General features: G+C 37.6%; 1 long non-coding RNA gene across 1 annotated transcript; it reads left to right on the top strand.

Annotated features, from left to right (window-relative positions):
* The first annotated feature begins 4,538 nt into the window (after positions 1 to 4,538).
* On the top strand, positions 4,539 to 14,165 carry LOC129057584 (uncharacterized). The gene is made up of 3 exons (XR_008522223.1): positions 4,539 to 4,594; positions 9,764 to 9,910; positions 14,081 to 14,165. It is a non-coding gene; the product is annotated as an uncharacterized LOC129057584 (long non-coding RNA).
* The last annotated feature ends 10,038 nt before the right edge of the window (positions 14,166 to 24,203 follow it).

Here is a 24,203-nt window from a genome sequence, read left to right as displayed (position 1 = left end):
CTGATGCAGAACTACTACGTTTGCAAAATAAGCAATGTGCCGCCATGACTCCATGAATACATATGCCCTAATGATCTCCTGCATATTAAGGCTATTCTTCTTCTACTGCCATGTGTTTTATTTAGGTGATGAGAGTAATTATTCTGGCTATCATTAAATATGATTGTCACATTTATTATAGTACTTTCGTAGTTACTTTTTGGAATATTTAAAATGTCTCAAGGCATGGTTCAGAGGAGAATAATGACATTTTATTATACACATGTATCCATTCAGTCAACAAATATATATAGGGAGTCTATTATGAGTCAAGTGCCCTGGGTAATGTGGGATGAACATAATGGGAATGTTTGATGACCTCTGGATAAACAATATATACCACTTAGCTATTTATGTAGAAATAAATTTAACACATGAATTAACTAGTGATACATGTTTAAGATTTCTCTATATCTTTTTATGGCTTAATAGCTCATTTCTTTTTATCACTGAATGATATTACATTTTCTGGATATTATTTACTCATTCACCTATTTAAGGACATCTTGATTTTTTATGAGTTTCAACAATTATGAATAGAGCTGCTCCATGTGCAGGATTTTGGGTAGATACACTTTTTAACACATTTGAGCAAATATCATGGAGTAGGATTGTTGGATTGTATGTTAACAGTAATATTTGGTTTTGTAGGAAACTGCCAGCAAGGTGCAGAGACTTCACACTTGTAATCCCAATGTTACCAATGATGAATCCATACCTGTCTGCAGCAAATTTCTTCCTTGCCTCCTCAGAGGAAAGAATTTGGCCTAGGGCAGAAGTAGGTTTAAGGCAGAGGGAAAGACCAAGGCAAGTTTTAGATCAGGAGTAAGAGTTTCTTTAACAGTTTTAGAGCAGGAGCAAAAACAAGCAAAGTACATTTGGAAGAGGCCCAAGAGGGTGACTTGAGAGGTCCAAGAGCCCCATTCAGCCCTTGACTTGGGATTTTCCATATTGGCTTAGTTTCAGGGTTTGTGTTTCTCTTCCCTCGATTTTTCTTCGGGGAGGGCTCTTGCTCAACTGCTGCATGCGTAGTGTGGATCAGCACTTGGGAGAGTGACCGAATGCATAGTGCATTTACTGAGGTTGTGCTCATGCTTTCTACGGGTGATTTTCCTTTACCAGTTGAACACCCCCAGAGGAAGGTCACAATCCACTATTATTGCCTCTTAGTTTGCATATTTGAGCCTACTTGCCCAACTCCTGAGATCTTATCAGGAAATGACTGATCACCAGCTCCAGGTATTTTCTATCTATTGGGAGCATGGCTGTCCCCTGGCACCAGCTGCAACCAATTATCAGTTCAGAGAGACAGTTTAACAACTGCCTCATCATCACCTGATGGTTGCCTCACATTCCTGGCCGGAGTCCTCTCCTGCCCTGCTCATATCTGTGTAACTGCCTACTCTAACATCACTTTGGAAAGCTGAGATCGCTTGAACTCAGGAGTTCAAGATCAGCCTGGGCAACAAAGTGAGACCCTATGTCTACTAAAATAAAATAAAATAAAATAGAAAATAAAATTAGCTGGGTGTGCTGGCATGCGCCTGTAGTCCCAGCTGCTTGGGAGGCTGCGGTTGGAGGGTGGCTTGAGCCTGGGAGGTTGAGGTCTATCCTAGGTTACAAAGTGAGACCCTGCCTCAAAAAATAATTAATTAATTAAAAAAAGAAAGAAAGAAAGAAACTGCCAAGTTTTATTCCAAAGTAGCTATACCATTTTGCATTACCATCATCAATGAATGAGAGTTCTTTTTGCTCCACATCCTTTGCAAGCATGTGGTGTTGTCAGTACTTTGGATTTTGGCCATTCAAATAGGTATGTAATGGTAGTTCGCTGTTGTTTTTATTTGCAATTTCCTAATGACCTATGATGTTAAGTATCTTTTCATATGCTTATTTGCCATGTGTAGATCTTTGGTTAGGTGTCTGTTAAGGTCCTTTGCCAATGTTTAAGTTAGATTGTTCTCTTTCTTATCATTGAGTTAAAGAGGTCTTTGTATATTTTGGAAAACAGTTCTTTGTCAGATATGTGTTTTGCAATTTTTTTTCAGTAGACTGTCTTGTTTTCTCATTTTCTTGGCAGTATCTTTTCAAGAGCAGAAATTTTTAATGTTAATGAAGTTTAGCTTATCAGTTAATTCTTCCAAATGAGGACCAAGCTCTGATTTTATCTTCCCCAAATTCCTATCTAAAGGGTCTGGGGAGTCATACCCTACAAACCATAAATTATCATCAGATGGGTTTTATTTAACCCTATATATCATGACTTACTTTTCAATCTGACTCTGGCATAACATTACGTGACAAAGAAGAAAGTCATGTTTCTTTGCCATATTTTGAAATGGCCTTCCAAAGCTGTCCTTTGTAGGGGATAATTTGCATCTGTAAAGAATCTCTATTAACACAGCTAGATATTTTTCTTCCAGGCCCTCCCAATCCTGAAGAGATTAAGAGTCTAGCACCATTTTTTATTTATTTTTTTAAATTTTTTTTTGAGGCAGATTCTTGCTCTGTCACCAGGCTGGAGGACAGTGGTGCAATCTCGGCTCACTGCAACCTCCGCCTCCCAGGTTCAAACGATTCTCCTGCCTCAGCCTCCCAAGTAGCTGGGACTACAGGTGCACACTGCCACACCTGGCTAATTTTTTGCATTTTTTTAGTAGAGACGGGGTTTCACCATGTTAGCCAGCATGGTCTCAATCTCCTGACCTCGTGATCTGCCTGCCTCGGCCTCCCAAAGTGCTAGGATTACAGGCATGAGCCACCATGCCCGGCCGTGTCTAGCACCTTTTAAAGGTCTGAATAGGAAACATTTGTCATGTATTCTGTCTAAGGGCAGCCACTGTAAGACTTCAAAAGAACCTTGATCTCCACAATCTTTTATCTTAACCTGAACATTTCCTTTCTATCAATCCCAGGCCTTTAGACAAACTCAACCAATTATCAACCAAAAAATGTTTAAATTTACCTATAGCCTAGCCTAGAATTGCCACCCTCCCACCCCTCTTTGAGTTGTCCCACCTTTCTGGACCAAACTAATGTATTTCTTAAATGTATTTGATTCATGTCTCATGCCTCCCTAAAAGTATAAAAACAAGCTGCACCCCGACCACTTTGGGCACATGTTCTCAGGACCTCCTGAGGGCTGTGTCATAGGCCATAGTCTCTCATATTTGGCTCAGAATAAATCTCTTCAAATATTTTAGAGTCTGACTCTTTGCATTGACACATGGATCCTTTGGTGATGTGTATAGAAAGACATCACCGTACCCGAGATTATCCAGATTTTCTCCTATATTATCTTCTAAGAGTTTTGTAGATTTGCAATTTACATTTGAGTCAATGATCTAATTCGAGCTAATTTTTGTAAAAGATGTGAGGTCTGTGTCTAGAAAAATATATTTTCATGTGAAACTTCAATTGTTCCAGCACCACTTATTGAAGAGATAATATTTTCTCCATCGTATTGCCTATGATCTTTTGTCAAAGATCAGTTGATACTATTTATGTGTGTCTATTTCTAGACTTTCTATTCCCTTCCATTGAACTATTTGTTTATTCCTTCTGTAATACTACGCTGTCTGAATTACTATAGCTTTACAATAAGTCTTGAAATTGGGTAGTGTCAGACTTTTGACGTTGTTCTCCTTTAATTTTGTGTTGGCTATTCTGAGTCTTTTGCCTCAGCATAGACAATTTAGCATCAGTTTGTCAATATGTGGAAAACAACTTGCTGAAGTTTTGATTGAAATTTAAGAGAAAATCTACTTTTTTTGTCAGCTTCAACATGTAAAGTGGTTAGAAGTTGTTGCTTTCAGCCTTACAACAAGAAAAAACTGAACAAATTTTAAAGCAATGACTGTTCTTGGATGCAGGGATAATTTAGGTTGCAGGGCAGACCACCACCACAACATCTGGGGAGATGAGTAAATACACAGTCACAGCAGACATTTCACCTGGAGCAGGAGCTGCTGAAGCCATAAACTAGTAAGAACAGTTCAGTGATCATTTTGAAAAATTCTGGAGGCTTAATGTGGAGTACTTTGAGAGTGAGAAACTTATAGGAACCATAGTTTTAGGGGAGTTCCCACACTAATGTGAATTTTAACTTCAGGAACCCTACCAGATTTTCATGTTGAAAAGTCAAGGAAGATCTCCTCCTGTCTCTGGCAGGAAATGGGAAGAGTAACCACCATGAAACGTTCCCATGGTCTTCTCCATAACAAACGCCTACTCCAGGAAAAATGACGTTACCATAGCAGAATCCCACTAGGAAGGACAGTTCTCAGAATTTCTCTCTCTCACCTTCCTACCTCCCCTAAGGGAGAAAACTCAAAACAACAAAACAAAACAAAACAGACTTGTGAAGGTCAAAGGCCCACCAAAAACTGAAAGGTAATTATAATATTACTGAATTCTTACCTTTCCCCATTGGTTGTCATCACCTAACAGGTCTCCAGTGTAACAGATGAAGGAGCTGCAGGATGCAAACTCTAGCTAAGAAGGAGTTCTGAGGGAATCCCGAAACAACATGGGAGATGAAAACAAAGACACTAAAGTAATATGTAATATGTAATATGAAGCCTCTGGCTCCTACAGCTACAAGAAACATTAAACGTAGTCCAATTTCTAGTCAAATAACATAAATCCTTACAGTAAAGGCCTGTTTATCTCAATTCTAATCCATGATGTTCAATAGAAAATTAGATGGCCTATTAAAAGGCAAGAAAAGCACAGTCTGATGAGGCAAAGCATGCGTGAGAACAAGATACAAATATGGAAAAATTGTGAAATTGCCATGCAGGGAATTTAGAATAACTATGAATAATATATTATGGGCTCTAATAGAAAATGTAGACTACATCAAGAGCAGATGGATATTGAAAGCAGAGAGGTGGAAACTCTGAGAAATAATTGAAAGAAAATGCTAGAATTAAGAACTTCTATGGCATAAATGAAGATTGCCTTTGATAATCTTATTGGTAAACTAGACACAGCTGAGGAAATAATCAGTGAGCTTAAAGATAGGTCAGTAGGACTATCCCATACAAAGATTCAAAGAGAAGACAGAATGAATAAACATGGCACAAAGCATTCAAGAACTGTGAGACATTTTCCAAAGATGTAACAAATATATAGTTGGATATCAGAAAAAGATTTTTAAAAAAGTATAGAAAAGAATAATATTTAAAGAGTAATGGCCAAGAATTTTTCAAAATCAATGGAAGAATGAAAAGCAAAATCCAGGAATTATAGCTAATACCAAGCAAGATAAATACCAAGAAGAGGGGATGGAGAGTAGCATGAGATGTTTAAATGTGGCAGTGAGTTATGATTCAGATTACAGGAGAATTTCTAGATTTGGACATAAGTATTGGGATTGAGGGGACAGTTATAAATGTAGGGGGCTTTCTTGATGTTGGAAAGATTAGGTAATATCAATCTGTAAGTAGTTTATCCTCCCTCTCCTCTTCTTCCTCCTTTTTCCCTTTCTTCTTTCCCTTTTCTTCCTCCTTCTCCTCCTCTTTCTCTTCTCCTTTCTTCTTCTGTAATGCAGAAATAATTCTTGACCATGTGCTCAGGTTTAGCAGAGAGACCACTTTCAAATTTAAAGTTTTGGTGAAGTTTTATTGAGTACTGAAGCCCAAGATGAGCAGAGCAACTATATATTCAAGATTCTACAATTGTTATCACTGGAGCTCAGGAGTCTCAATGTAGTTGGTATGGAGAGTCTGGACTTTGGGATTTATGAAGACAGTTCTTGCCAGTTTAATAACTCATGTAGTGGAAGAACTACATGGAAACTTCTCCTCCTGTACCACCTCCCCTAACCCCAGCCTTGCCTTCCCTCATCTTGGCATGAATTCTCCCCCTTCTTATCTTCTCATAGTTCTTATTCATGCTTCTCATGCAACACATTTACACTGTCTAGTTACTTCTTACATTCTTTCTTGAAACAAAATATGGTATATAAAATAAACATATATAATCAGTAATATGTATAATTTACAATGATTTATATGCCTTATTTATTGTTGCTCCTTCCATATTGTAAATGTGATAGATAGTATGTATAAAGTAGTAATACATGGTAAGATAATACATGAAAAGATTATTTCATCTACTGTTAACCCTCTTGTGCAGCCAACTATCTCAGATTTGACAAGCAGATGAGAAGGCACTAGTAGAGTAAAGATCCAAGAAAAAATACCCACATTTATACTTAGTGTCTAAGTTCAAATTAGGGCCTAGTATAGATCAAGACAGACTTGAAAGACAACACAAACAGGTAGAACAGGTACCTCCTAGACTCTCCCCCCAAAGAACACTGTGACCACCAAACTGGGTCAGAAAAGAACACATTTTGAGGAGAAGAATAGAGTTGGAACTGTCTTAGTCTATTAGTGTATTTATAGCAAAGTACCTGAGACTGGGCAAATTTATAAATAATGGAAGTTTATTATCTATCTCTTCTGGAGGCTGAGAAGTTCAAGATCAAGGTCTCAGCAGGTTTGATGATCTGATAAAGGCTGTTCTCTGTTTCCAAAATGGCACCTTGTTGCTGAATCCTCCAGAGGGGTGGAATGCTGTGTCCTCATACACTGGAAGGGACAGAGCAGGAGAAAAGTGGCAAATTCCCTTCATTTAGTCCTTTTATAGTAACAACTAATCCCATTCATGTGGGATTATCCCCTCATTGCTAACTTGTCTCCCAGAGACAACACTTCCCGATACTGTTGCATTGAAGATTCAGTTTTAACATGAATTTTGGCAGGAACGAAAACATTCAAACTGTAAAAGAAGCCTCGTGTGGGCCATGTATCTTCCCCAATGCCATCATCTTGAGATGAGAGAGATGAGCAGCAAAATAGAACACTCCTTGGTATTTTGGAAAATGTAGAAGTGCACAGGACTTATAATCTACTTTGATGGCAGCAGGCTCACAAATGCAACACCCCACGCCACTAAGGTACAGAGTAAGTAGCCACCAGAGCTCCAGAACTTCACCTGGCAATTTGTTGGAATAAAAGAAGATCTGTAAATTACCATGGGGCCTCATCAGGGTCCTGAAGTCAGCTGAGAGGGGGCATATACCTTCTCAGGAGGTCAGCAGGAAGGAACAAGAGAAAATGCACCAAAAGGATGTTCTATGAACTGCCTGTCAGGGGACAAGAGAAAAATCCATTGCAACTTGATATATAAGTGACACCAGAAAAACAAAGTGGGGCTGGTGGGGGTTCAGAAGCCTGTCAAGCCCTGCTAGAAAGAGAAGGTCTGTTGTCTGAGCTTACTACCAAGACTGGAGCAGGGCTTAGGCAAGGAGACCTGCAGAGAAGCCAAATGAAAAGGCAGACGCTCTTTCTCCATAGCCTTGATGAGACAGGGGCCACATCAATTACCAGAAGTCTAGGGACCACCCCAGGGAGGAGGGAATGAATGGGATATTTCTTTTCTTTTATTTATTTTCTTCTTTTCTTTTCTTTCTTTACTTTTTCCTTCTTCTTTCCTCTTTCCCTTCCTTCCTTTCTTCAGTCATATGTCTAAATTGTAGGTTTGAATTGACTGAGGAATCACTGGATTGGATTGAAGACAAATCTGGAGTTGACTTGATTAAGTTGTCTGCCTAGGCTGGGGCCTACAGCCAAAAACCTAAATTGAGTTAAAGACACACAATTACAAATTCACCCACCTAGGGTTTTGGGGCTTGTTGTGATTATACAATTCATACTCACTGAATAGACTTCCTGGCAATAAGCACCATGTAGAATGGTATTTGTTCCTAACATTTTATTATGCGATTGTTCAGGCACCTGCACTAAAAATGGAAAGAACTTCACAGTGAAAATAAGTATGCTGACCACTTAGATTCTACTAACATTTTAGTGTAATTGCATTATCACATATCCATACATTCATTCATTCTTTTATCAGTCTATAAATATATCTTATTTTTTTGAAGCACTTTGGAGTAACTTGCAGATATGTTTAATTCCCCCAAGTATTTATTTCAGCAGCTTTATTATTATTAACTGAAGTTCTATTTTTGAGGTTTTTTTATTTGATGTAAAATATGCACAAAATGAAATGCTAAACTATTAAGTGTATATTTTCTGAGTTTTGAAAATGTTTCCACCTGTGTAACCAAAATCTATATTACGACATAGAACAGGAGTCAGCACCTGTTTCTTGTAAAAATCCAGATAGTATGTATTTAAAGTTTTATGAGTCATGTATGACCCTGTTATATATTCTTCTTATGTGTTTGTTTATAATATTTTTTAAAATGTAAAAACCATTCATAGCTTGCGGGCCACACAATATAGGTTATCTGGGAACTTGAGTTCCTCATCTGGTAGTATATCACCTTATCTTTAATGGGTTTTCCAACTTTAGGCACCCCATGACGCTATGAGAGAATTACCTACAATTATTTTTTCAGTGAGGCAGCCTATCATATTTGGTTCCTTTATAAAGAAAAATATGCTTTTCAAACCTTTATTCTTTCTTTCTGAATGGTGTCACAATGGCCAGTTCAAATTTGAAAAATACACACGCAAACAAGCCCTTTGAGGTCCCCAAAGAAAAGTAATTAAAGTGGAGTGAACTATTCTGATGCAAATGTAATGTAAGATTATTTACCAGGGAATGTTAATACTGTAGGTTCTGGATTTTTGTACAAATATATTGATTTCCCTAATACACACTGTAGTAAAAATAAATATAAGTAAATAATTTTGCTTTTTAAAAAATTGGTTGCCACTCTTGCCATTTGTATTTGCCATCTATTGTTATTACTGTATAATACATGATCAGCAACTTAATGGCTTCAAAACAACACACCCCAACTATCTCTCTGTTTCTGTGATCAGAAACCTTGGGATAGTTTAGCTGGATTCCCTGCTCCGGGGTCTCTCACAGGACTGCAATCAAGGTGATTGCCAGGGCTAGAGTCTCATCTGAAAACTCAATTGGGCCAGTCTCCACTTCCAAACTCACTTTTGTGATTGCTGGCAAGATGTGGTTGTTTTTAGGGCATTGGCCAGAGGGTCTCAGCTCCTAGCTGGGTCTTGGCCAGAAGCCACTCTCAATATCTTGCCATTTGAGCCTCTTAAAAGTGCCAACTTGCTTCATCAAAACTAACAAGGGAGAGAGTCTACTAGTGAGATGGAAGTCAGAATCTTTTGTAATTTAATCATGGAAGGTATGTCTCCTCAATGATATGGGATTCTATTATTTAGAAGCAAGGCTCACAAGAGGAAAAAATTATACAACACTTTGTCAGGAGGTGGAATATTCGGGACCATCTTAGAAGCTGTGGACTACACTATTTGATTCTGCACTTCAAATGGATCAAGGGTAAAATCTGATTATTTAATTAGTTGTGTTTATAATCTGGTCATTGTATAAACATATGCTGTAAAAAGACTTTCTTTTCTGTGAAAGCAGGTAAATGTTGTTCTCAGGAATTAAAAGCCGATCTTAAGGGCGCCCTTCTTTTATATTTGCCTGCCAACTTAACACAGGTTTTAAAAGCAGCTTGGGGCCTGTATCACTTGTGTCGGGGCACTTCAAGAAAATAGCTAGAGAACACAGCAGAAAAACTAATTTTCTTTTATTCGACAGGAACTCTTTGTCAGGAAAGTGTTTCGCAGTGCCATCACTCTCAAGCTTCCCCTGAAAGTCTTCATTCAACTGAGTGAATTTCTTCTCTTTTGCCTCTATGCAGCCAGTTTCCAAATCAGTCTTCTGTGTGATAATTAATGCCTGATGGCTACATGAAAGCATAACCTGAATGAGGATTTTTCTGAAAATACTGTTTTTGGAGTGGCTGAAAGGAAAATCATAATTAGCCTTTAAAACTATTGGAAGACAGGTAAGAAGAGCAAGAATGGATTAGGCTTCATCAGTGTTATCCTTGCCTAGTTGGGGAAAAAAATCACAACGCTTTATTTCAGCAAACTGGAATGTCATTAATTATCTAGTTCTGGATGAGCTACTCCTCATTCCATTTTTACTCACCTTACAACTTTTGCTTTAGTAAGAACACACTTATATTCATTTGCTTACATCTTTCAGTCCTAGGTATAGAGAAAGTATATTCACATTTTTGTATGAATAAAATAATACATTTATCCTTTCTTGATGGTAAAACCTTCTTCTATTTTATGTGTAATAAAATACTTAACAACCTTCCACCTGTAATCCCAGCACTTTGGGAGGCTGAGGCAGGTGGATCACCTGAGTTCATGACCAGCCTGGTCAACATGGCAAAACCCCATCTCTACTAAAAATATATTAAAAAAATGCTGGGCATGGTGGTCAGTGCCTGTAATCCTAGCTACTTGGGATGCTGAGGCAGGAGAATTGCTTGAACCTGGGAGGTGGAGGTTGCAATGAGCCGAGATCTCGCCATTGCACTCCAGCCTGGGTGACAAGAGCAAAACTCCATCTTGAAAAACAAACAAACTAACTAACAAAACTTACCACCTTCCTTAAGCTTATCATGTTTCCTAACTATTTTTGTGTCTGCAGTGCCTTGATTTATAAAATCAATATAGCATTAGTCATGTATCATTATTCTGACCACATGTAGGTTGCATTGTCATTTAGTCAAATCTGTTTGACTTATTATTTGTAAAAACTAACCTAACATAGTTTATGTGCATTAACTTGGTGTCATATAATTCATTCATCTGTTGAAGGTACATGATTTTTTAATATCTTTCCTGAATTTCTTGGCTAACTTTCTACAAATATGGGGTACAAACTATTAACTTCACATCACAGATCTTATATATACAAAAATGTTACTTTATTTTTCTATTCTGTATTAGTTCATTCTCACATTGCCATAAAGAACTTCCCAAGACTGGGTAATTTATAAAGGAAAGAGGTTTAATTGACTCACATTTTCTTAAGGCTGGGGAGGCATCAGATAACTTACAATCATGGCAGAAGGTGAAGGGGAGGCAGGCACCTTCTTCACAAGGCAGCAGGAGAGAGAATGACTGAACGAGGAACTTGGCCAAGCACATGTAAAACCATCAGATCTCGTGAGAACAGACTCACTTCATGAGAACAGCATGGGAAAAACCACTCCCATGATCCAGTTACCTCCACCTGGTCTCCCCCTTGACATGTGAGGACTATGGTGGTTATAATTCAAGATGAAATTTGGATGGGGATACAAATTTGGGGATACAAAGCCTAACCATAACAATTCCAAAAATTAAGTGCTATCTTTAACCGCTACACTGCAAAATGGCATACAAATTAACATAGTCCTCCACAGATAAACTAATCACTTCAGGATTTGAACTCAAGAAATTCAAGTTTCGCCACCACATTGCTGGAGAAGGGAATTTCAGGACCTCCATGATGCTCAGGCCCTGGCTGGAGCACACTGAGGTCTGCTTCTCTCATTTCTTCTTTGAGGTAGGGGCCTCTATCCTCAATCTCATACATGGTTAGTGTCCACAGTTCCACTGTGTTCTCAATTGCCAGCATTGCTCAGCACCTCTCTTGTCCTCTCCTTCAGCCCTTTTGTATCCGTGTGTGTGGGGGGGTGGGGGGGGTCATTAACTCCAAGCTGCTTTTCTAACAGTGCTGGGGTACAAAGACTCTGTGAGCTCTTCTCAGTCCCATCTAGTCATTGTCAGAATGCGTACAGGTACCTTATTGTGGATTTCAGTTACATTTCCTTCATGAGTAAAATATGTTGAACATCTTTTCATGTGGTTATTGGACACCCATACATATGTTAAGAAATGCCTGTTAAAACTTTGCCTTTTAAAAAGTGTTATCTTCTAAATATTTATGCAACCTGGTCTCATTTCTCTTTAGCCTGAAAAACTTTTATATAGAATGACTTGTAATGCAGATATGCTGACAATATTTCATCTTAGTTTTTTGTTTATATAAAATGTATTTATGTTGCCCTGATTTCTGAATAACAATTTACTAAATATATATTTAAAAATTTAGTTTTAAGGTTTTCTTTTTATTTGTTTCTAGCACTTTGGATATATCATTTGTATGTCTCTGGGCCTCAACATTTTCCCAATGAAAAATCAGCCACTTATATTGAATAAAGAAAATGTGGTACAGATACACCACGGAATATTATGCAGCTATAAAAAAGAATAAGGTCATGTTCTTGACATGCATGAAGCTTGAGGCCATTATCTTTAGCAAACTAATGCAGGAACAGAAAACCAAATACCTCGTTTTCTCACTTTTGAGTGTGAACTAAATGATGAGAACACACGGACACAAAGAGGGGAACAACAGACACTGGGGCCTACCTGAAGTGGATGCTGGGAGGAAGGAAAGGATCAGGAAAAATAACTATTGGTTGCTAGGCTTAGTACCTGGGCAAAATAATTTGTACAACTACCCCCAGTGACATGAGTTTACCTATATAACAAACCTGCACACTTACCCTGAACCTAAAATATAAATTAAATACATAATAAATAAGTAAATAAATAAATAAAATAAAAATAGAAAATCAGCCACTAATTACATCATTGTTCTCAAATATGTAATTATAATTTTTTTTTAGTTAGTTCTTTTAACATTGTTTCTTTATTTTTAGATTTGAGCAGTTTGACATTGCCTAGAAGTAAATTTCTTTGTGTTATGTGTTAATCTTACATGGTGTGTGTATTTTTACCTGAGATAGTTGAGTTGAATTGTTAGGTCATTTTTTAACAAAATTAGGGGATTTGGGGCCATCATTTCTTCAAAATATTTTTATGTACCCCCCTCACCTTCAATGTTCTAGGAATCCAGGTGTACTTAGATTGGACCACTTGATATTTTTCCATGTATTCCTGAGTCTTCTTGCTGTTGGTGGTGGCTTTGTTGTTGTTGTTGTTGTTGGCAGTCTTTTTTTCTTTTTTGCTATTTTTTAGGGAAGGTTACTTTTATTGATTTATCTTCAAGTTTCCTGGTTTTGTGTTCTGCCTTGTCCAATCTGTTAGCATTTCTAGTTAATTTTACATAGTTATCCTTTTTGCATGTAGAATTTCCATTTATTTTAATTTCATTTTTCTTCTGTTGAGTTCCTTATATATTAACTTATTAAAATCACTTTTCTTCTAATTATTTGGACATATTTACAATGGTTGATTTGAAAACTTTGGGTAAAAAATTCTTACTAAATTTGCTTTTATTCAGCATCAGTTTCTATTGACTGCCATTTTTTCCCAAGTATGTTACTTTTTCCTGTTTGTATACATGTCTAGTAGTATTTAGTTGAAAACTGGACATTGTAGATAATACATTTTAGTGACACTGGATTCCTTTGTATTTATCTGACGATTGTTGCTTCATTGTTTTGGTAACCAATTAACTTGCCTATACTCAGACTTCAAGGTCTGTTTTCCCTGCAAAATATAGCACTGTTTTGTACACTTTATTCGTACAGTTTCCAGCTGCTGCCTATTTTATCCCAGTAAACATGGTCTCCTTTGCACTTATTGTGCATGGATTTGTGAAGTTACTCAGTTAAGAAAGAAGTAAAATAAAAAATCTGTATTTATTTTATTTATTTGCGACGGAGTCTCGCTCTGTTGCCTAGGCTGCAGTGCAGTGGCAAGATCTTGGCTCACTGCAAGCTCCGCCTTCCGGGTTCACGCCATTCTCCTGCCTCAGGCTCCCGAGTAGCTGGGACTACAGGCGCCCGCCACCACGCCCTGCTAATGTTTTTGTATTTTTAGTAGAGATGGGGTTTCACCATGTTAGCCAGGATGGTCTCTATCTCCTGACCTTGTGATCTGCGCCCCCCGCCGCCTCCCAAAGTTCTGGGATTACAAGCGTGAGCCACTGCGCCTGGCCAAAAATCTGTATTTTAAACACAGATATCTCCATTGTCTCTTCCTGCTTTTCCATTTGGTCTCCTGGGGTTTTTCTATGCTTGCATATTTTTGCAGCCAGACAGGGATTTGAGTAGAGCTTATACCCTCATTTTGAACTTCACAACTTCTGTGATCATGTTATTTCTAAGACTTTCTATTAAATTTATAATTTTTTTTCCCAGGCTGGAACCTATCCTCTGCTACCCCAAGCTCATAATGGTGTGATTTTTCACAACCATAGTCACAGGGATTGTGGAATACCCTCAGGCAAGAATTATACAACTTTATTATTCTTATTCATTACAGTTACAGTTTTTCAAGTGACCATTCCTCCACACTTTTTTCCTACTTTTAACATTTTTAGTCAATTGTTCATATTTCAGCAATGTTTTCTCATTGTTGTCTGAAGGAGATTTTCCATGTCTACTCTGGTGCCATTACTGGAATATTCTTCCATTTTCTACAAGGGATTTTTACCTATATTGTTGAGATATGTGTAGATATATGTGTGTGTGTGTGTGGATTGAGGGCAGTATTTGAGAAGATTAAGTTAAAGTATGTGTCCTGGGAATTACCTTCAAAAATTCTTTATAAATAAGTTTATATGAAAAATCTTTGAGATTTTGGGTTTTGATAGTTACAGACAAGTTTTGAAACTCAAAATCCCTATTTTTTCTCAAATAATAGGTTTTCAATATTTTGACTCTGGTCAAAATTTTTTAAAGTTTTTGAAAATTTATTGATGTAAGTACTTTCTGTAGTTTCTACTGTATTCATCTTTTTGGCAAATGAATGTCCTCTGAGGCAATAAAGGTTGTCTCCAAAACAAAACGAAGATCACTATTGCAAAACAAAACAAAACAAAAAAGCGAGGAGATAGTTAATATTGCCAAGTTATGTTCTGCCACGTGTAGCATTCATATTATCATTCTTATATAACTTAGGCAACTAACAACGTTCTGCCATATTCATGGGCATTAAACTATATTTTTGGAGACACTTACATAATTATTTCTCTTTTATGCTGTCTCAGATGGTGTTTCCAGAAGTGGAATCCCCTTTGGTAGCTCTGTACCTTCAGCTTCTCCCTCTGTGGTATCCATTCCCTGCCGCAACCATAGAATCTGCAATCTGGTAAGCCACCACTTTTCTATGTCCCTTCAGCCAGAGGTAGATAGGAGCTTCTTGCTCCTAATAATTTATAATATTCCTTGCAGTCTATTCTTTAGTGTCTCTGCTATCCCATCACCGTTTTAACCAGTTTTTTTTTTTTGTTAAATTTTATTTTATTCAGGAGTACATGTGCAGGTTTGTTACACAGGCAAACTTGTGTCATGGGAGTTTGTTGTACAGTTTATTTCATCACCCAGGTATTAAGCCTAGTACTCATTAGTTATTTTTCCTAACTCTCTCCCTCCTCCCAGCTTCCATCCTCCGATAGGCCCCAGTGTGTGTTGTTCCCCTGTATGTGTCCATGTGTTCTCATAATTCAGCTCCCACTTATAAGTGAGAACATATGGTGTTTGGTTTTCTGTTTCTGCTTTAGTTTGCTGAAGATAGTGGCTTCCAGCTCCATCCATGTTCCTTCAAAGGACATGATCTCGTTCTTTTTAACGGCTGCCTTGTGGGCTTATCTAACTTCAATCTTTGAGGTTGCTGACCTTTGGATTTTTTTTTTCTTTTATCCTCTTTTATGACCTTGAGGGTTTGATTGTGGTATATGGTGGATTCAGCCAACTGGCTTCCTTTCTGGGAGATTTTAGAGAGCCGATGCTCAGCTTCCAATTCCTGGACTGTGTGCTGTAGCTCTGGGGTACCTGTATTGGGTTCTGACTTTGTTCTCTGACTCCTTGAAATTTGGAGTCCACTGCGCTGGGGTTTGCTGGGGAATGGGGGTTAGAGGTATGGCAGCTGCCCCAGAGTGCTAGCACATGGAGGGGTGCCTGCCTCCCTGCGGGTATTCACCACAGTGGTGGAGGCAAGGCAGCTTCGGAGGAAGTGGGGGACCTCTGCTGGCGACTGTGTGCTCTGTTGCACTGGAGGTAGTGTTGGCTTGGGGTGGGGTGCTGGCTGGGGCTGATCTGCGTGCCTTCTCTATGCTCCACAAACAGGAGTGATGGCTCAGGGTGTGGGAGGATCCCCTGTGCTCTGCTTCACGTTAGTGCAAGGACAGAGCACAGGTGAGGGCAGGGCTCGCTGGTTCTGTGCCCCCCAGGGATCCCTCTGCAATGGTGGGGATGTGGGTGCAGTTGGGGTTTGGGGGGTATATTGCACTCCTGCGTGCTAGCTGGGCTAGTAAAGCAAAACCCACCCATGCAGGCATGAGCCAGCAAAGTGATGTGGGGGCCTTCTGTGGGCTTGAGGGGAGGAAGTGTGTGGGCTGATGTGTGGCCACAGGGACTGCTTTGCAAGAGCTCTCCACCAGACCAGTGCAGAAGCTGTGGTGTGGGTACCCAGGGTACCCGAGACTGCTCTGTAAGCAGGACTGGCCAGGCTGGGACCGCAGACCAAGGAGCGCTCAGGACGGATCAGCCTGTCTGACGTGCAAGACCACCTTGCAGGGATCAGGTCAAACAGTTCCCCTAGAGCTAAAGTCTCTTATGGTAGCAAGAGGAACTTAGAGGGATGCCCATCTCTGACCATACTCCACTACAGATGCTCCCGCACCAAACCTTCTGGGCTCCACATCAGCTGGCTTGCTGTCCCACCACTTCTCTAAGCAGCTATCCCTGCCAACTCCAGTGTCCCTGGTCGTTGAGGGTCGCCTCCTTCCAGGATTCCAGAGGCCCAAGGCAAGTGCAGGTTGTTTCTTGCCAGTTCAACTCACCCATTGCCCTAAAGCTCTTGTGGTTCAGAAATGAGTCCTGGTGCTCTGGTAGCCTGTGCTGGGTTCCCAGATTTTTCCCGCTTCAGCCCTGCTTCTGTGTCTTCTCTCCATCCACTCTTGGCACATTCTCTCTGAAGGTCTTTTAAAAGTACACCAGGCCGGGCATGGAGGCTCATGCCTGTAATCCCAACACTGGGAGGCTGAGGTGGGTGGATCACCTGAGGTCAGGAGTTCAAGGCCAGCCTAGCCAACATGGTAAAACCCCGTCTCTACTAAAAATACAAAAACCAGCCGGGTGTGGTGGCGGGCGCCTGTAATCCCAGTTACTTGGGAGGCTGAGGCAGGAGAATCGCTGGAACCTGGGAGGTGGAGGTTGCAGTGAGCTGAGATCATGCCATTGCACTCTGGCCTGGGTGACAGAAATGAAACTCCACCTCAAAATAAATAAATAAATGTACGCCAGTCATCTCAGTCCCTCAGTGGGAACTGTTCCACTTGTCTGCCTCCAGTCGGTCATCTTACCCTCGATTCCTAACCAATTTCTTATTTAAATTTTCTCTAAACACAGTGGTTTATGTTTTTCTGACAGAACACTGAAAGGCGTTGCCCGTAAACGGTTGACCTGCTCCATTGGAATGAGCAGAAAGGTGTGGAAATATAAATAAACAAAATAATTAGCATGGGAGTAATTTAACATACAACTGATTATTTAGTAAGAAATAAAATAATTTAGTAAGAAATTGAACAAAAGAATTGCTATGGGAGAATATAACACATAACTGATTCCAAGAGATGATGGCCTTTCGACGAAATACAGAAAGCAGCACAAGGAGCAGCAAGCAAGCCAACCAAGTTTTCTATTCTGTCTGGCTTGTCTACATTTTTATAGACAGTGTTCACAATCTTCCTCTCTTTTGACTCTCCTCAACTATGATAGGTTCATGGTATTTTTTCAAAATAAATGTGACTAAACTTCATTAATTGAAAAGTACATTATTTCAATTTGCAATTGGTTTCTGTTATTGTGGTAATCCTGTGTTCTGAATGTGGAATTGTATGGACAGGTTTACCTACCGCTTAATCCATAATCTAGCAATCCTGTTGACAAATTGCCATCTTTCAGTCTTCAGTAGTGCTTCCATGAGCTTTCTGCAACCTGCTAATACTTTGTTGTTCAAGTTAATATTGAGCATTTTTGGTGACCATCCACAAGAGTTAGGATGGGTAGAGTGGCTCCACTATGGGAATCCATTACAATTCCCACTGTGGAGCCTCTCTACCCATCCCTAACTATTGTGTTGGATAACAAAGACAAAGAGTTACACTCTTCTTCAAGTAACTGTCTTAATTTATGAATTTGCCTGTCCCAAGATATCTGAGAGTGACCAAAAAAAGAGAATAAATGTCCAGCCTCCTTGTCACAAGGCAGGACAACACTATGTTGTTCCTTAGGCTCCAGAGCTCCCATGAATCTTGCTGAGGGTAAGCACAACCTAATCCCACATCCATGCTTAGTTTCTCCCTTGATTTGTCCTACTTTCTTTACTTATTTTATAGGTTATTCCTAAAAAGCATTCTTTCAGTAAATCATTGTATAAGAACCCCAATTTCAAGCTCTGATTCTAGGGAACTCTCTCTAAGTCAGGGTGAAATGTGTATAGCCAGGCATTACTGCTTATATCACACGTGACATAAACAGATTTTTATTCATAAGATGTTGAAACACTTGCCCTGATTATAACACTTTATAAAACATGCCCTTATCTATTTAAAAAAACTAGAAATGTATAGATGGGATATCAAATCTGTGTATCTGTCTTCAGGAAACTTCAATTTCCAGATAGAGATAACAATACTTCCATTACAAATTTTATGACAATGGAATGGGATACTACTAGCGATGTTAAGTAGGAAACTGCTCAGTGCACAGTAGGTTTTAAGTGAGTGTTTAAAAAGATATATTATAACATTAGAGACAGTTTTCTAGTATATCATACTACTTTTCAATTTGAAAGAAAGCAGTGTAGATATAGTAGAGTCTATTAAAAACACCCTTTTTTATATACTAAGAATGATTAGGGGAAAAAAGGTCATTGTTTTGAAGGTAAAATAATATCTCCAGATTATTTTGAGCATGACTAAAACTCTATAGAAAACTTAAATTAGAATAAACAATCTCAGAGCCATATTAGCCATATGGTATAATGAAATGTCCCAGCAATCTTTCCCCTACAAAAAGACAGATTTAGCAACAGTATTAGCAACAAAATATTTATGAGATGTACAGACTCCTGTTAAAAAGTTATAATACCCCAGATGACTATAAAATTGAGATAAACTGCACTGATAAAGGCAAGAAGAGCAGTTTTACTTTGCTTGCATCAATTCTTTCCCCAAGTTTTGACAGCCCATCCCCAAGAGAAATTGCAACTTAGAGCTGCAGCCAGTATGGGTCTGTAAGATAGGACAAAGGTGCATAACTGAGGCTTCTTTCCCAGCAGGGAGGTGATAGGTGGAGTATGCTCCCACTATCCCAGGAGTTTCAGTGCATTGTCAAAGGGCTGGCTTTTATCTTACCTGACATGGAGTGCTGATGGAACAAACATAGCCAGACACTAAAGACAGCATAACATTACAGACTCTTGTGTGGATGGGGAACAGGGAACTGAATGCCTGGGGCAGCTAGGAATAAAGGCCCAGCATCTGTAGCCATGTTGACAGATAAAGGTTTTTCCCAGTCAAAATTAGTTCTTAAAGACTAGAAAGGAGGCTATTTCTGCAAAGGCTCAGTTACCAAAACAAGGCTATAAGGAACAAGAAGAATGAGTAAATCAAAATACAATAAAAAGAACAAAATATATTTGCATTAAATGACCCAAAAGAAATGAAGAACGTGAATTACCTGACAAATAATTTTTTAAAATAGTCTTAAAGAAACTCAGTGAATTATAAGAGAACACAGAAAGACAAGTAAATAAAATCAATAAAATAATACATGAATTAAAAAAAAGAATACTAACAAAGAAATAGAAATAATAAAGAAGAACCAAACAGGAATTTTGTAGTTGAAGGATATAACTAAACTAAAACATTACTAGAGGAATTTAACTGCAAACCTGATTAACCAGAAAAAAGAATCAGTGAACCTGAGGACAGATTATTTGAAAATATCATCAGAGGAGGAAAAAGAAAAAAAAAGATAGACTAAAGAAAGTTTAAGAGAATTGTGAGACACTATCAATTATACAAATTAGAGATGCCTTGGGGGAAAAAGGGAAAGTGGAAGAAAGCTTATATGAAGAAATAATGGTTAAAAACTTCCCAAATTTGGAAAAAAAATAGTCATTCATTTCCATAAAACGTAAAAGACCTCAAAAAGAAAGAAATCTAGGAAGTTTACACCATAACACATTAGAATCAAATTGTCAAAAATCAAAGAGAGTTTTAAAAACAAGACAAAAGTGACTTACTATGTACAAAGGAGTCTCCATAAGACTATGAGTGGATTTCTCAGCACTCAACAATGTGTATATTTACAAAAGAAGGAAGTGAAATGATACACTCAAAGTGCTAAAAGAAAAAAAAATAACAGCCATAAATACTATACCTGAAAATGTTGTCCTTCATAAATAAAAGAGAGATAAAGATTTACCCAGGCAAACAAAAGCTGAGGGAGTTCACCACCACTAGACCTGCTACTATGATCTAAATGTTTGTGCCTACTCCCTAATTCATTCATATGTCTGAATCTTATCACCTATGTGAAGGTATTAAGAGGTGGGAACTTTGAGAAGTGTTTAGGTAATGAAGACAGAGCCCTCATGATGAGATTAGAGCCCATATAAAAGAGGTCTCAAACAGCTGCCTTGTCCCTTCTATCATGTGAGGACACAGCAAGAGAGTGTCACATATGAAACAGAAAAAAAGACACTCACCAGAAACTGAATCTGTCAGCAACCTAATCTTGAATCTTCCAGCCTCCAGAACTATGAGAAAAAAATTCCTCTTTATTAGCCACCCAGCTTATGGTATTTTGTTATATCAGCCTGAACAAACTAAATCCTGACTACAAGAAATACTAAAGGGAGATCTTTAAGTTGAAATGAAAGGACACTAAACAACAACACAAAAGCATATGCAAACATAGAACTCACTAGTAAAGGTAAATATATAGATAAATATAGAGCAGTATAATAATGTAATAGCAGTGTGTAAATCATCTTTATCTCTAGCTTAAAAATTAAAAGAAAAAACTATTATAATAACTAGAAATACAAAAACTTGATAAAGAATACACAATATAAAAGATATAAGCCTCTTGGTAACCACAAGAAAAATACCTATAGTAAGTATACAATAGAAAAGAGAAAAGAATTAAGAGATATCACCACAAAAATTCAAGAAATCACAAAGGAAAACAGAAAGGGAGAAAAAAGAGGGACAAAGGAACTACAAAACAAAATAATTGACAAAATGGAAATAGTCATTACCTATCAATAATTACTTTAAATGTACATGGAGTAGATTTCCCAAACAAAAACACTTAGACTAGCAGAATGAATTTAAAAACCAAGATATATTTGCTATCTTCAAAAAATTCACTTTAGAATAAAAGATCCACGTAGGTTAAAATTGAAGTGATGGAAAGAAAATCCATGCAAATGATAACAAAAAGAGAATAGGATTGACTATATTTATATTAGAAAAAAATGGATTTTAAGTCAAAAACTTTCACAAGAGAGAAAGAAGGTCATTATGTAATGATGAAGATACAATTCATCAGGAAAATATGAAAATTATAAATATATATGTTCCCAACATTAGAGAACCTACATATGTAAAGCAAACATTGGCAGGTCTGAAGGGAGAAATAGCTAGCAATATGATAGTAGTAACAGATTTCAACAAAAGGACAGAAAATTCTGACAAAAAATTAATAAGGAAACATCAGACTTGAACAACACTATCGATCAAAGGGACCCAACAGAGATATAGAGAACATTCCACCCAATGGCACCAGAATAAAAATTCTTCACAAGTGTACATGAAACATTCTTCAGGATAGATCACAGGCTAGGTCACAAAACAAGTCTTAACAATTTGAAAGAGATTGAAATTATATCAAATCTCTTTTCTTACCAAATGAATGAAACTAGAAATTAAGAACAGAAGGAAAACAGGAAAATTTACAACATATGCAAATTTAAAAATACTATTAAATACCCAGTGAGTCAAATAAAAAAATAAAAAAGGAAATTAGGAAATTATTCAAGACAAACAAAAACAAAAACACAGCATACCAAAACTTATGCCATGCAGCAAAAACACTGGTAAGCAGAAAGTTTATAACAATAAACACCTCTATTAAAAAAGAAAGATTTTAAATGAACAACCTGATTTTATACTTCAAGTAAGTAGAAAAAGAAGAATAAACTAAGGCCAAAGTAGGAAGAGGAAAATAATAGTAATTGGAGCAAAAATAAACAAAATACAATATAGAAAAAAGACAAAATAAAATTAAGAGTTGGTTTTCTGAAACAGTCAACAAAATTGATACACTCTTAGCTAGACTAAAAATAAGAGAGTAGACTGGCTATTATATAAATGTGTCTCTGAGGGTTCATGTGTTGGAAACTTAACCAATGCAACAGTATTGAGAGGTGTTTTAGTCCATTTTCACACTTCTAATAAAGACATACTCAAGAATGGACGATTTACAAAAGAAAGAGAGGTTTAATGGACTTACAGTTCCATGTGGCTGCGGGGCCTCACAATCATGGTGGAAGGCAAGGAGGAGCAAGTCACTTGTTACATGGATGACAGCAGGCAAAGAGAGAACTCGTGCAGGGAAACTCCTCTTTATAAAACCTTCAGATCTTGTGAGACTTATTCACTATCATGAGAAAAGCACCAGAAAGACCCACCCCCACAATTCAATTAGCTCCCACTGGGTCCCTCCCATGACATGTCGGACTTGTGAGAGTTATAATTCAAGATGAGGGTTGGGTGGGGACACAACCAAACCATTTCAAGAGGTAAGATCTTGAAGAGGTGATTAGGCCATGAATGAATTAGTGCTGTTTTCATGGGAGTGGGTTAGTTGTTGCAGGAGTGGTACCTTTACACAGGATGAGTTTGATTCCATCCCTCTTGCTCTCTTGTGTGCTCTCTTATCTTTCTGTTTTCCACAACAATACAATGCAGCAAGAAGGCCCTCACCAGGTTCAAACCCTTCAACCTTGGATTTCTCAGCTACAGAACTGTATGAAATAAATTCATTTTCTTTATAAATTATCCAGTCTCTGGTATGCTATTATAGCAACACAAAACAGACTAAGATAAAACTCAAATAAGTAAAATCATAAATGACAAAGACATTACAACTGGTGCCATGAAATAAAAGGGATTACAAGAGACTATTATGAATTATCATATACCAACAAATTGGATAACCTAGAAGAAATTTTAAAATTCATAAAAATATACAACCTATCAAGACTGAATCATGAAGCAATAGAAACCTGAATCAACCAATAAGAAATAAGTAGTTTGAATCAGTAACAAAAAAACCTCCCAATGAAGAAAAGCCCTGGCCCAAATGGCTTCACTGATGAATTCTAACAAACATTTAAAGAAAACTTAGGACCAATTCTTTCTAAATACTTCAAAAATTGAGAAGAGGAAATATTTCTGAGCTCATTTTATGAGGCCAGAATTACCCGACAACCAAGCCAGAAAAAGACACTACAAGAAAAGAATACTACAGGGAAATAAACCTGATAAACATAGATGCAAAAATCTTCAACAAAATACTAGCAGACTGAATCCAACAGCATATTAAAAGGATCATACACCATGAGCAAGTGGGATTTATTTTTAGGATGCAAGTTTCTACATGCAAAAATCAATTAATGTGATACACCACACTAATAAACTGAAGGATAAATATTACATTATTATCTCAATGAATGCAGAAAAAGCATTTGATATAATGCAACACCCTTTTATAATTTAATATAGAAGAAAAAAAAACACAGCAAAACAGAAAAATCTTTCAGCAAACTAGATACATAAAGAATATACCTCAACACCATAAGGCCATCTATGAAAAGCCATAGCTAATATCATGCTCTATAGTTTAAAAAACAGAGAGAAAGAGCTTTTGCTCTAAGAGTTAGAACAAAGTAAGAAGCCCATTCTTGCCACTTTTATTTAATATAGTATTGAAGTCCTAGCCAGAGGAATTAGGCACTTTAAAAAGGCATGCAAATTAGAATGGAAGAAGTAAAATTATCTTTGTTTACAGATGACACAATCTCTTATATGTAGAAAATCCCAAAGACTATGTACAAAATAAATCTGAAAATGAATACAGTAGAATTACATGATAAAATATTAACCATAAAAAGGAATTGTATTTCTATACTCTAACAAGAAACTATCCAAAGAGTAATTTAAAAAACAATACCATCCGTAAT

Source organism: Pongo abelii, chromosome 12, assembly GCF_028885655.2.
Source record: "Pongo abelii isolate AG06213 chromosome 12, NHGRI_mPonAbe1-v2.0_pri, whole genome shotgun sequence".
In the NCBI taxonomy this organism is placed as follows: Eukaryota; Metazoa; Chordata; class Mammalia; order Primates; family Hominidae; genus Pongo; species Pongo abelii.
Note: the sequence above shows the minus strand (reverse complement) of the source record. Positions and strands in the feature narration are given on the sequence as shown.